General features: G+C 41.1%; 1 protein-coding gene across 3 annotated transcripts in view; it reads left to right on the forward strand.

Annotated features, from left to right (window-relative positions):
* Window positions 1–15065, forward strand: part of FAR2 (fatty acyl-CoA reductase 2) — a 137659-nt gene that overhangs the window by 58199 nt on the left and 64395 nt on the right. Inside the window, exon 2 of one of the 3 annotated variants that reach the window (XM_066258029.1) lies at window positions 8066–8132. The exons of the other annotated variants lie outside the window; for them this stretch is intronic. The gene's annotated coding sequence lies outside the window, so the exon portion shown is untranslated. The remainder of the gene's footprint in view (window positions 1–8065; window positions 8133–15065) is intronic. 3 annotated transcript variants of the gene reach the window in all.

A 15065-nucleotide genomic window follows, 5' to 3' on the forward strand; every position in this document is an offset into this window, starting at 1 on the left:
CAGCATAACTGTGCTATCATTTTGTCTTTTACACAAGGATATTACAACTGATTGTCTCCAGGAACTTTTATCCAGACAGATTGCTTAATTAAGCAATCACTTTTTCAAGAACTATAAGAAATTTTAGTACCAGCCAAGGAAGCATCTGAAAAAGCAGCGTATAACTATAGGAAAAATTTATTTTCCAAATAATTTTTATGTTGCACTTAATTTTCCAGGGCAAATAACATCCACGTTGTTCTAGATTTAATACTAGGACAAAAATAATAGCCATAACTATATACATTTCATTAGTATACTTTGATAAGGTCAGTAAAATTGGCTTTCATTTTTTTAAATAAAGAGTAAGTTTTTCAAACCTCATATTTACTACTCTAATTTACCTTTTCCTCAGCAAAATGTCCCAGTAGTCCTACATTTCAGCCTTGCCTATTGCTTGTTTTGTCTCCAAATGAAACAAACATGTACTCAAGATTTTTAATTTTAAAATATTGGGGTGATGTCTCTATGTTTTCTTCTGAAAAATGACACCCCTTTCTTAAGATTACATTAACTTTAAAGGTTGAACTTTTAGACAAGTGATTATTTTTTAGTATGGTACCATAAAAATTTTCCTTTGAGAAACTTGCTACACAATTATTTTTGTAGTGATTTGTTTTATTTTTCCCACCATATGCTGGCAAAAAAAATTTTTTTAACTTCCGGATGTGTGGATTTCTCTGGTGCCTACAGCATCTTAGGCTGAAACTCAGAAAAGAGTGTCTTTATCTGGGGCAGAATAAAAACAGAGACTATTGAGGGTTTTTTTTTTTCCTTCATTTGCAGAAAGTCAGCAATGTTCTTTCTGTAGTTACTCAGTTTTGACAGTCTTTGCAGTTAGGTCAACAATGGTTGCTTTTAAAGGCATACCCACCCAGGACAAAGGATATTCTAAAGCTCATATTCCCCACTGAGTATGGATGGCATGCTGAGCTTCTGGCTACAGCTTACCTGTTGCATCAGAATTGATATATTTTGAAGTTATCTGTTTTTCATTCTTCTAATGATGAAGAAACAAAATCAGATAAAGTGTGGATTTCCCGAATGGTGTCTGATAGCTTTTAATAGAGTTATGTGAACAACTCAGCTGTGAGGCTTGGACTTCTGATTTTTAAACAAGGTCCACAGGTGGTCCAGATGGGCATCACTATTCTAGCAATCCCACTTGAAACTCATGATGCACCTGCTGACATTTCATCTCTCAATTTAAAGAAAATACAATGAAAAACAAAGCAGTCCTGAATAACAACAACAAAAAAAAATTGGTTGCTGAAGTAAGGAGGTCAGAAACTTTTCTAAAAGATCGTATTCATTTGTTCTCTGATCTATTTCTTCACTTATTCAAAACATCACCATTGAGTGCCTAACTGCTGGGCTCTGCACTAAATCCTGAGGATACAGCATTAAGCAAAAGCAGATCCTGTTCCTGCCCTCGTGGAATTTAAAGTCTAGTTGGAGAAGAATTTTAATCAATATATCATAAATGCCAAATCATGATTGTGATAAGTGCTAACAGAGAAAAGTATATGGGAAGAGTTTAAATTACAGACTAGACTGACTATGAAAGATTGGGGAAGGCTTCTTAGATTAAAGAAGTGACAAACTGACATCTGAAGGGTGATTGGGACATAAGGCAGAGATGGACTCAAGAACATTCCAGTAACAGGTACATCATGCAGTCAGTCTGTGTGTCCAGCTGGTGCTGAGCAGACAGCAGTGTACAGAACAAATTATCTGCCCGTGTGGGGCTTATGTTTTAGCTAGGGGAGGAAACAGACTATAAACCAGGGGCCAGAAACCTCTGGCTCGCAAACCAGATGTGGCTCTTTTGATGGCTGCATCTAGCTTGCTGACAAATCTTTAATAAAAAAATAACGTTAAAAATATAAAACATTCTCATGTATTACAATCCATTCATTTCCTACCACTCATGTTCATGGTTGCGGGTGGCTGGAGCCAATCACAGTTGTCCTCTGGGACAACACCAAATTTTTATTAAATAATGCATAATGTACACGGGTCGTTGTATGGCTCTCACGGAATTACATTTTAAAACATGTGGCGTTCATGGCTCTCTCAACCAAAAAGATTCCCGACCCCTGCTATAAACAAATGACCAAATAAATGTAAACCATGTCAGGTGGTTATAAGTGCTATGAAGAAAAAGAAGTGATAAGCAGGATAGGAAGTACAGGGTGTGGAGGTGAGGTGGGTTTGTGATGGGGGACACCTGGGGGAAGGTGTTCCTAACAAGCTACCTTTGAGCTGAGACCTGAACAGGAAGCAGTAAGTCATGCTGCTGTGGGTGGGTGGGGCGTCCCCTCTGGGCAGGGGGAGAATGAAAGCTGCAACCTGGATGGAGTTTCTTTTGAACAGAAGGGACTGGGTCTGAGTGTGTATGGGGTGGAGCAGTGGTAGTAGATGACATTGAGAGTAATGGGGCCAAATCATTCAGTGCCTTTCATGTGAGTGAGAGAGGCAAGCATTGGAGAGTTTAAGCACAGAAGTGATGGACTCTTTGAGAAGGATCACTTGAGCTAATATATAGAGAGTGGACTGTTAGTGGAGCAAGGGTGAGGGAAGCAAGAACCACTTAGAGGCTATTACAGTAATAGTTTGGACCAGTTTGGTACAAAGGTGGTAAAAAGTGGTCACATCCTTTGTAGTAAAGCTGATGGTGTTTGCTGAAGATTGGATAGAGTATGAGAAAAAGAGGGTCATCGTGGCCTCATTATCGTTGCACTGATCAGCACAATAAATAAAATTTTTATTTAGTGAGATGGGGGAGATTTTAAGAGGCACAGATTGGTAGAAGTGGTTCAGAATGTGTTTTGAAGTATGTTTAATTAGAGATGGCCCTTAGAGATGTGCCCAGTCCTGTGATGGGTGGACCTAGACACATTTGACAAACTGAAAGTGTGTCCTATCAAAGCAAGCATGGGAGGCCACGCTGCCCAGTGTGCTGGAGAGGCAGATGGAGCCAAACTACGTCAGACCTTTGAGGTAACTGTGGAGATTTCAGCCTTTATCCTAAAAGCAATGGGAAGACATGAGGTGTTTAGGGAAATCTAAGGGTATCAGATTTTCATTTCCAAAGTGGCACTGCCTGCCGTGTGGCAGAGATTGGAGTTGGTGGTTAATGGGGTGAGAATGAATGCAGGAAAACTTATTAGTAAACACAACAACCCAGATAAGATGTTGTGGTAGTTGAGGGCATGGGTTGTGGTGGACATAGAAAGCCAGATGATTAGACAAATTCAGGAAGTAGCTGTCAGTATTTGGTGATGAGTAGATACAGAAGTGAAAGAGAGGGAAGTGAAAGGGTGACTTAAATTTTAGGCTTATGTATGAGGATGGAGAGTGATTTCATTCAAGAATACAGGGGAGCCTGACCAGACAGTGGTGCAGTGAATAGAGCATCAGACTGGGATGCAGAGGACCCAGGTTCGAATCCCCAAGGTCACCGGCTTAAACACGGGCTCATCAGCTTGAGCTCAGGGTCGCTGGATAGACATGACCACATGGTCACTGGCTTGAGCCCAAGGTTGCTGGCTTGAGCAAGGGATCACTAGCTTTTGTGTAGCCCCCTGGTCAAGGTACATATGAGAAAGCAATCAATGAACAACTAAGGAGCTGCAACAAAGAACTGATGCTTCTCATTTCTCTCCCTTCCTGTCTGTCCCTATCTGTCCCTCTCTTTCTCTCACCAAAAATAAATTTTAAAAAGTAAGAATACAGGGGAAAATTGGAATAAGAACCAGTAATTAAGGTGCCTTTGTGATATCCAAGTAGAATGTCAAGTAAGCAATTGTGCACCATGGTCTGAAGCTCAAGGATGAGGCAGAGAGAGTAATTTTTAGAGATAGTCCAAAGCTAAAGGGAAGGATTGTTTTCAATGCAGCAGGTTGACAGTGCAGGAGAGGGAAGGGATAATCAGGCACATAGGTCTCCTAGAAGACCGGAGGCGATGGAATCCAAATGCAAGTAGAGCAATGAGCCCTAAGTACAAAGAGAAGGAACTTTTTTCTATCCTGAAAAGGATGCATGCAGATGCAAGTAGATTGATCTGCATGCTTCGTTTATTCAACAAACACATACTGTGTGCCTATCATGTGCCATACACAGCTCAAATTACTAGGGTACAGAGATAAAAAAGAAACAGCCCTCTTGATTAAAGATCCCTCTGTCAAAGAGGAGAGATTGTACAGGTGTAGCCACAGAACAGTTCATGGGAGCTATGGTAACACTGAGCATGGTTAGATGCACACCTGAAACTTTGGGAACATAGCATTTAAAAAGTTCGGAGAAGAAATGATTATGATATTATGGCCATACTACAATATTATGATTTTCATTTCAAAGTGAAATGAAACCAAACATTATGATGCTGAAAATGAGGATATCTTGAGGTGGTTGGGAGTCTGAATGCACTACAAGAATTTGTACTTTGAAATTCACCCATAGGAAGAGACAAGAGCTTCTTCTAATATAAGGTCCTAGGATTGAACTATTTGCAATTTTAGGCTAAGATTTCTTCAAGGACATTATCTTACCAATTTTCTCCTTGAAAACTGGAGCAAAGGTTTTAGCAATAGCATGTTATCAAGCTTTCAACACTCCAGGATTTTGCACTAACCCGGAACCAACTTCAAGCTGCCCTCATCCTTTCTACTCTAGGCTAATATCCAAATTGCAAACCTCTCTAGTCATCTGTCTTCCCCATATTCTCATCTCCACATTGCTTGTGCTTTCTTCCCTTCTCATGGGTTCTTCTCCTCCTGCATCCCTCCCTCCTAATCTGCCATCATGTTCTGGAGGTCTAAAAGGTTCAACAAATACACTCATCCCCACCAGTTCTCCTCGGTCTGTTCGGTTACAACGGTCCTTAGGTCAGCTCTTCATTGACCATTATTCCAATGGCCACATAATGGACCACGTCACTTAGAGCTGCTTCAATCCTGGCATACTGAATTTTAATATCTCACTCTCTGAAAACCACCTGTTATTGAAAGGTTGGCCTCCTCAACATTGTCATCACTGCACTTACTCTTTGACCATAATGAGTGCTCCAGTCCCTTGACCCCTCCATTCTCTCTGTCCTCCCCACCTCAGCTTCACTTCCATCCCTAACCAGCCTAGACTGTATAATTTTTAATTATTCTCCTAAACCATTCTTTAAAAAATCATACACTCAACTCTTCATTTACCATCTTCATTTTACTTCCAGAATCTAAATTGTGGCAAAACTCTATTGCCCAGCCTCTCTAGATTCAGTCATGCACCACCAAGCACAGCTGGGGAAAATTGCATGAATTGTCTCCAATTTTAGCCAGACCTTCAATCCCGCTCAGTACTGCTTGTGCCTGCCCTGGTCATCTGCTTCTCTCCGTCCTCAGTACTTCACCGTTCCACCCCAGTTCTCTAAGCCCACAATTTCCCAGGCTGTTTTCACCACACAATTTTCTTTCCTATTTCAAAAGAAAATAGAAGCCTTAAGACGGGAACTCTTCTCAATTCATCCTGTTGTGGATAAATTGCACAATTCATCAACTTCCTTTTTTTTCCCTCTTACCAACCATATAATTGCATGCATTTATTTGTATTTACAACAAATTACTATATAATCGCTCCTGTTGAAAGTTCATTCATGAACTTGGCTCTGGATTGCATTTGCATTTATCTCTTCTTTTTTTGGGGGGAGGGGAGGACTTCAATCAATATTCTGCAGTATTTAGGCAGCAGGAAAGATGTTTGTTGAGAAACTGGGTAAGATTGATAGGCTAGAATGAAATAAAAGATCCTGAGTCAGGATGACAGAATAAGCAGTGGTTGGAATTTTTAAAAATGCCCATTAGAAAAATCTCATCATATTTTTCACTGTAGTACATGCTGGGAATGCTGTATTAGCAGTTTTGTCTGTTGTGGAAATGTACCTCTATGCAGCTCTCGGTATTTTTCCACAAGTCATTCAGTTGAAAACTGGCTATTATTCACATCCTGAAGTATGTGGTCAAACAAAAAATACACTGAGCAGTGCAGCTATGGTAAGAAAATAAATCTATAGTCAACATACACTATAGTGTTGTGTTACTACTTCCATACACAGTAAATACATGTTTACTAATGGTTGGACTTTTTTTTTATCTTGAAATCAACCTGGAAGCCACCCCAGAACCTTTCACCACACGTTCTTTTTCGCGCGTGTGCCCGGCCCGTGTGCCACCCAGCCCCACCAGTCTGACTGGGCCTCCACGAAGCATCGCGCTATGCCAGGTGCTGTGCCCGGCTCGGGGGGAGACGGTGGTGGCTGACAGAAGCAACGAGACAACAGTCACATTATTTTTGCAGGAACTAAAATGCTGCTCATTAATACCATGTTAGTTTTTAAATAATTTCAGTAAACTCTAGTTAGGAAAGAGAAAATCTTGGCTGGTTAGCTGAGTTGATTAGAGTGTCATCCTGATGCTCTAAGGTTTCAGGTTCCATCCCTGGTCAGGGAACATGCAAGAAGCAACCAGTGAATTCATAAATAAGTGAAACAACAAATCCATGTTTTTTTTCTTTCTCCCTTCTTCTCTCTCTAAAAACAATACATTAAAAAAATAAAAAAAAAATAAGAAATCTTTTGTGGAATCAATCAGCTGAGTGAGAGACATGGCTAGTGTTTACATGTGCTTTTGTTACTAAACCTTTCATGTTCAGAAAGAATTGCCCTTGACCTCTTGAAGTACCAGTTATCTGTTGCATCAAGGGCTTATATTCTCCTCATCACCTCTCACTCTGAATTCTGGCCCCCACTGGGTTTTCCCACCTGAGCTCATTTGCTCGTGGCCTGTCCTGGCTGCTGTTCCCACCCCACTTCCCTACCACAGACACTGCTCCCTTTACCAAGAGTACCACTGCCATAAATGCACAGCAGATGCCCCTTAAAGGTGACAGCTCAAAATGGAAGTTTTTGTTGAAAGTTTCACTCCACGGTCCAGCCTCAGTATCCATAGCACAGAATTTCTGTTTGCATTCCTGCTTCCTCAGATTTCCCACCATTGCACTCATATTCTCTCTCTCCTCTGGAACCCCTCCTTCCTTCTCCTCCCTCTCCTTCTCCTTTCCCCTCCCCCACCCACCACACAGAGGGTGAGAAGTTATGGTACTCTGGACTGAATGTGCCTGTGTTTACTTTTCTGAAGGGAAAAAAATGACCTTCTAAGGAAGATTTCTGCCTTTCTCCTAGCTCTGAATTACAATCCTTTATGTGCAGTATCATCATTTTATATTTTATTAGCATTATCTTTTTCTCTTTGCAAACTTTAATCAAAAAGGGACTGTATCTGCTAAAAATGCTTCCAAGAACATCTAGGCCAACACCAATTCCAAATACAACTTTTTGATGGGGGGTGATGATATAATTGAACAAGGTAACTGAGCCATGTAATAATTCACAGTTAAAAAGTACATATGTTGTCCTGGCTGGTTAGCTCAGTGGTAAAGAGTTGACCTAGTGTGTGGAAGTCCTGGGTTTGATTCCCAACCCGGGCACAGAGGAGAAGCGCCCATCTGCTTCTCCACCCCTCCCCCTCTCCTTCCTCTCTGTCTCTCTCTTCCCCTCCTGCAGCCAAGGCTCCATTGGAGCAAAGTTGTCCCGGGTGCTGAAAATGGCTCCATGGCCTCCGCCTCAGGCACTAGAATGGCTCTGGTTGCAACAGAGTGACGCCCCAGATGGGCAGAGCATCACCCCCTGGTGGGCATGCCGGGTGGATCCTGATCAGGTGCATGCAGGAGTCTGTCTCTCTGCCTCCCTGCCTTCACTTCAGAAAAATACAAGAAAAAAAAGTACATATATTTTAAGTGCTAGAAATTTTATTCTATATTTAAGGGCTAGTTTTGAAAATGCCATTCTGAATTTGTACTAAAAAAATTAAGCTATGCATATGCTATATAGATAAAGTATGTTTATGTATGTGATATAAGGTATGTGTATTTATATCATATCCATAAACACCCTTCACTTTCTATTTTTTTCCTCTAGTATTACCGTGACTATACTTGAAAGAAATCTAAAAATACTTTCTCAAGAAAATGAAGGAAGAATTTCTGTAAGTTTTACATTTCTTTTGTCTAGATAATCTGCAAGTTGTGCTTTCTCTTTTGCGTGCACATCCTACTTACTCAGTTTCCTTTTCTTATTATCAAAGGGGAAACATCGTTCTCCCCTTCCTCTCCTGTCTCCCTAGCTCAGTTTCTCTGTTTCTTTTTCTTATTTTCACATACTGCAGTGTTTTTGCAGACATTATTGAAACCTGAAAATGTTCCCAATGTTTCCTTTGATGTTGTATCTTGAGCTACTTTTCAAAAAAAAAAAATGTAAGAAATGTAAAATCTTTACTTTCCTTCCTGGATCAACATTTGAAATGAAAGTAAACAGTCTCCTCTTCCTTGTTGCATATTCCAGCGGTGGGTTTGCACTCTCTTGATGTCTTCCCTGCCTCTCATTCTTGAGCAGGAGCCTCTGCTGAGCCAAGGACTGCTGGCTTCCTGGGACAGCTGTCGAAGGGTGTAGCCTGGGACGCTCGGGTGTGTGTCTGAGTAGTGAGGAACACCGCCGCCTCTCTAGAGCCTCTGTGGAGAAATCACTCAGTCAGCACACCAGTGACAGTAAAAGATGTCCCATGTGAGGTTTTTGGAGAACTGGGTCTGAACGCTAAGCATGGACCCTGCCTCTGGGTATTTCTCTACATCTATTTCAATACACGGCAGTTCATGTTACACAGAAGGGCTCCTGTAAGTTTTGTCACAAAAGTTCAGAGTTTCTGTGGACCGGAGAGGAACATATATGTGAGTTTGAGGCCTTTCTCTTGACACCTTCACTCCATTTATTTATTTATTTTTATTATTTATTTATTTATTTATTTATTTTCTGAAGTTGGAAATGGGGAGGCAGTCAGACAGACTCCCGCATGCACCCAACCGGGATCCACCCGGCATGCCCACCAGGGGGTGATGCTCTGCCTCTCTGGGGCATCACTCTGCCACAGTCAGAGCCATTCTAGCACCTGCGGCAGAGGCCACAGAGCCATCCTCAGCACCCAGGCAAACTTTTGCTCCATTGGAGCCTTGGCTGCGGGAGGGGAAGAGAGAGACAGAGAGGAAGGAGAGGGGGAGGGGTGGAGAAGCAGATGGGTGCTTCTCCTGTGTGCCCTGGCCAGGAATCGAACCTGGGACTCCTGCACGCCAGGCCGACGCTCTACCACTGAGCCAACCGGCCAGGGCCAACTTCACTCCATTTAGAACTGGACAAAATGACAAATAAATTGTAGCAACTAAAACAAAATGCTTCTTTTCTTTAAATCAACTCTCCTTCGTGACCTCTGAGCATCATCATACTGGTGAATTACCCCTCCTCTAAATTTGTGATTATGCACATGCTAAAATTCTGCATCCTGGAGTTAGCATGCTATTTTTATTTTCTTTCTTTCTCTCTTTCTTTCTTTCTAGACAGAGACAGACAGACAGGAAGGGAGAGAGATGAGAAGCATCAATTATTCACTGTGGCACCTTCGTTGTTCATTGATTGCTTTCTCATATGTGGGGCTCAAGCCAGCAACCTCGAGGTCATGTCTACGATCCTGCCCTCAAGCTGGCTATCTCGGGGTTTTGAACCGGGGTCCTCTGCGGCCCAGTCCGATGCTTTATCCACTGCGCCACCGCCTGGTCAGGCTAGCATGCTATTTTTAAATCCTTTAAAGTTACATAGGGCCGACATTCAGTAAGTCAAGTGCTCTAATCCAGTCTTTGGGGTGTGGCACCACTGTGGTCCATGAATTAGTAACAACACAGGGAACTATTTCACCACCTACTGGGCTCTAGACTTGTTCATTTTTTCAATTCATGGTAAAGAAATATGGAATAAGGGTTGCCATTATAACTCTGGGAATCTCCTGAGACTCTTAGTAATGCATCTGAATTGACCTTTCCTGCTAAACCAGCAGGCATATAGACTAACAGCATTGTCCTTGGAGTCATTTGCTTTTAAGGAAAGATAAAAGTACTCCAACAGTAAAAATCAGGGTTAGCAGAGGACAGTGAAGCAAAAGCCTTTGATATCTGCCTGCATGGGGGTAATGGTTCATGGCATGACTGTGGAATTAGATCAGGTTGAAAACCTTGCTCTGCCCATTCAAAAGTTGATCTCTACAAGTTCCCTTTCTGTAAAATGAGTATAATCATCATATGGAAATAAATAAAGACCAACCAAAGGAGAATAAATAAAGGCTATTTATTCTGAGCCCTCTAAGGCAGGGGTCTCAAACTCGCGGCCCGCCGAACAATTTTGTGTGGCCCGCAGACTAATCCACGAAGTTCAAAATATTTTTGGATAAAATTAAGTAAGCCTAGGGGCCTACTTGTATTTTTCATTTCTCTAGCATCCTAGCTAGATATTAGCTTAGTTAACAGCAGTTGTGATGCGAACTACAGTTTCTGGTCGTTTTGTGACACTGAGTAAACTGCATGTACGATTGTGCTTGTTGTACTGATTTTTTTTTGTTTTCAACTGCAGTGAGAAAAGTGTTTCGTAACAGTTGCCTTTTGTAGACCTAGTGCGGCCCGCCGAAAGGCTGTGATCTTGGTCTGCGGCCCACATGCTGAGTTGAGTTTGAGACCCCTGCTCTAAGGCAAGGGAGGCAGCCACCCTCACGTGCATTTTGGCACAGACTCCGACACAGGCAAAGGAGGGGCACAGCTTCCTCGTGGAGGAAGGGAAGTCTCCCAGCTGCCCTGATTGAAGGTTATTGGCAGGTGGAACCCAGGCAGGCTAACTGGAAGTGGGCATCCTGTGTGATTGCTTAGTGATACGTATATGGGTTTCTCTATTGGTGCAAAATTGAAAACAGGGATACAAATTAGGGAAGCTGTCAGTTGTTAATCAAGTTCTGGCAGTTTGGGGCCAGCTGTTACTGCAGTTACTGCTTAGCTTCCTGGATTATCACTAGAAGTAGCAATTTGACTTTGTGCAAATCTGATTTATAGCTGTCTGGCTTCCTGGGTTGTTTATTGGAAATAAGAGGTTGGGTTCCTAAGCAAGTTGCTGTTGATGATGGATCAAAGCTCTATTTTTTTATAAGGTCTGACCATTTGCCATTTGTATATTCAGTTCTCAGTGGCACCCATGAAAAGCATTCTTCACAGAGCTATCATGTAGCAGGTGCTCAATAAATACAAGTACAGTCTCTGCATTGTTTGAAACCACTACTATTTGGTCCTTTTTTCTTAATGCCAGTGCTGGAGTTTAGATCAGAACTGGGTGGGTGTGGGAAAGCCAGATTATGTTGTGATAAGTAGGTCCTTTTCTGTGGAATTATGTCAGAGTTGGAATGGTATCACTGTTGTGATCAAAACAACTGTGAATTCCTTAGGAGAGTATGAAATGGCCTATCCCATTAATTTTACATTGAGGAACTGTCCAAGCCCAAAACTAACTCCAGGGTCTTTATAGAGCTCTAAATTCATCTTAAGTTTAGGATGTATTCTGAGAATATCAATAAATTTGCAACCACTTAGAGTTGTTACAAGTTCTGTAGTAAGAACTCACATGATGAGAGAGAAAACATCTTATCCTGAACAGGTAGGTGTCTTGTTTATCACACTATTCCCAGCATCTAGCATAATTCCTGGAACATAGTATACTTTTAATCAGTGTTTGAGTGAATAAATGAAAGAATTTTTTCAACTTAGATCAAAAAGTTATTGTAAAGAAAGTAGGTGTCACCTTGTTGCTATTACTTAGATATTCCTGTATGTTCTTTACTTCACCAGAGCTTCTAAGGTCTAATTGAGCTAAGAAATAGTCAAATGATTGATCACAGAAGTTATAATGATATGCAAAATCAAGACTGACTATCTTGGTCACTTCTTCCCCCCAAAATGCTAAATTCTGGAAAATGTCAGTGTACACATAAAATGGAATTCTAAAGCCATGTTCAATGAGCAGAAAAGAAAGGTGACTTGAAGTAGCTTATCTTATTAGCATCCATGTGAAGTGGTGCAGAATTTGAACTTTAAATGCTAACCTTATTCAAATGACTTCACAGAGATATGTCCCAAGCAGGTTGATTTTACAGCCTCTCAGGGACTTTACACCTCATGTGACAGGCAGAGCCTCTTCCAGGAGACCAGGGTTTCAAAACAAGAAACCTGGGTTAGCACCCAGCCATTATTGGATGCACTTCCTCCTCCACACATCCATTTATCCATGTGTTTGTTCATTTATTAATTCACTTACATAACACTGACTGAGCACTGATTTAATACCAGGCACTAGGTATTAAAAGTGAATCTACTGTCCCTGCCCTTTAAGAGCTGAAAGGTGTGATATAAAAATCAATGCTGACCACAAATGCAGCTAGCGACAAGATTAGACAGAATTTATTCATTCAATTATAATATCTGGAGCACATAACGATGACTAAAGTCTCTGACCTTGAAGATCTCCAGCTCTTACACGCAGAAAACTCATATGCACAAACATGTAAGCTAGAACATAGCCCTGGCCGATTGGCTCAGTGGTAGAGCATTGGCCTGGCATGTTGATCTCCCAGGTTTGATTCCCATCTGCTTCTCCACCCCTCCCCTCTTGCTTCTCTCTTTCTCTCTCTTTCTTCCCCTCCTGCAGCTATGGCTCAATTGGAGTGGCCCCAGGAGCTGAGGATAGCTTCATACTTCCACTTCAGGCGCTAAGAAGAGCTTGGTCAGAGCAACACCCCAGATGGGCAGAACATCGCCTCCTAGTGGGCTCTCCGGGTGGATCCCATTTGGGGCGCATGTGGAAATCTGTCTGTCTCCCCTCCTCTCACTGAATAAAACAAAAATTAATAATAAATAAAACAAAATAAGCTAGAACATGGTAAGAGTAGAATAATATGTCCTTTTAATGCTTCCGCTGTCATTTCTCCCCTTCCGGTCCCATCAACCCAACTATAAAATGTGCAGAGTTCTATCCAGCCTTTTGTTTATATATATCCTCCCAGTAATACTGTTTCCATTTTACAAATGAAGAAACCATCTGGTGAAGGCTAAGTCTCTTGCCTTAGATCCAAGCTAGTAAATAGTAGAGCTAAAATTCAAACCCACGTCTACTTTATTTGGTGGACTTGCACAGTTCAAACCCATGTTTAAGGGTCAACTGTATTTATATTTATTCAGATGCTTCTTAAAAGACTTTCAATTATAGGCACTGGCTACAATCAGTAAGATCCATTAGAAAATAAGAATTTTCAATCTACCATATTATATGGATTTAGGTTTAATAAACTAACCTTTATATTAACTTAAAAATATAATTTCTTAGATGATTCAAGAATAATTAGTTGGGCCTGACCAAGCAGTGTCACAGCAGATAGAATGTCAGCCTAAGATGCAGAAGACCCAGGTTCGAATCCCCAAGGTCACTGGCTTGAGCACGGGTTCATACTGCTTGAACATAGGCTCACTAGCTTGAGTGTGGGGACACCAGCTTGAGCATGGGATCACTGGCTTGAGCATGAGCTCATAGACATGACTCCAAAGGTCACTGGTTTGAAGCCAAGGTTGCTGGCTTGAGCAAGGTGTCAACTGGCTCGGCTGGAGCCCCCCAATCAAGGGACATATGAGAAAGAAATCAATGAACAACTAAGGAGCCGCAATGAAGAATTGATGCTTCTCATCTCTTTGTTCCTGTCTGTCTGTCTCTCTCCTTCTCTTTCTCTAAATAATAATAATAATAATTGGTTGGTATGCAGCCATGACTAAGCTAGAATCTCACTACATGAAGTGACTAACACTGTGCTTTTTTCTTGGATGGATATAGTTTATAAGTATTGTTTCTAATTATTGACAGTAACACATTCTGGTAACTGACATATCTGCAAAAGAACCATGTGGTTTTAGTCATAAACATAATTTTTTGGTGCAAACAAAAATTTGTGCTGTGATTGCAGCAATTTTCAGTGTTACTTATGAGTCAGTTGTCTTTTTGCTGGACTGAGTTCCTGATGTTAAGTCAATTTCCTTTCAATCAGGCCTTGTTGTTAAAGATCTTTTCACATTCCAACTATTTTGCTTCCACATAATTTCCTTGATTGAATAAAAAGTTGACATACAGTTGTATGTACTGAGAAACAGAAATCTTCAACTTTATTTCTAAGCTCTGCTTGAATGAGTCTGAGTAAGTCTTTTAACCCAAATAAGTGGCAAAGAAAATGACTGTTCAAAAAAATAAATGAGTATGCTTTTGCGCATGGCCAGGCTGCTCAGTGGATCGAGTGCCACCCCTGCTCACCGAGGTCGTGGTGACCCCTGGTCAGAGCATGTAGAAAAAGCAGTTAGTGAGTACACAACTAAATGAAACAACTAAGTGGAGCAATGAGATGCTCTTCTCTCTCTCTCTCTCTCTCTCTCTCTCTCTCAAATCAATGGAAAATTTTAAAAAATATATTAGGACATTTTGACACATAACCCTGTCATTCCAGGGTAACACAATATATCAATATTTATTAATCATTGATATGTTATCCTATTTTCTGTGCAGAAATTTGCACTGTATTTTTAAAAATCCTTTAAATAATCATTTGTTTTAATTTTTAATGTCAGAAAGCAAAAACACAGAAAATAGAATGACTTATAAATGCTTTGGTTATTTGAAAAGAGGTGGCTTCGTTCCACTTCTTCCAATTCATGTGTTTTTGTAGGTGATGCCTGTGAGCTCTGATGCTTGTAGTAAAGATGTAAAAAGTCTCTTGGTCAAAATGACCGAGGTTCAGGCTGGAGGCCACTGAAGTGTCGGCTTAGGCCCTGGGTGGACTGAAGCCACTTCCCGCCTGTGCTATCCACATTCTACTATTATTATAAAGGAAAATTATCAAGTAAAGAGGTTGTTTTACTGTTCTACAAATGTTAGGGACAGCATAAGCTTATCTTAAGGTAGAAGCTAAGGTACAGAATATGATCTGGGATCAGAACACCCTGAGTAAATTCCCTGCACTAACATTTGTTTT

This window comes from Saccopteryx bilineata, chromosome 2 (assembly GCF_036850765.1).
Source record: "Saccopteryx bilineata isolate mSacBil1 chromosome 2, mSacBil1_pri_phased_curated, whole genome shotgun sequence".
NCBI classification, from domain to species: Eukaryota; Metazoa; Chordata; class Mammalia; order Chiroptera; family Emballonuridae; genus Saccopteryx; species Saccopteryx bilineata.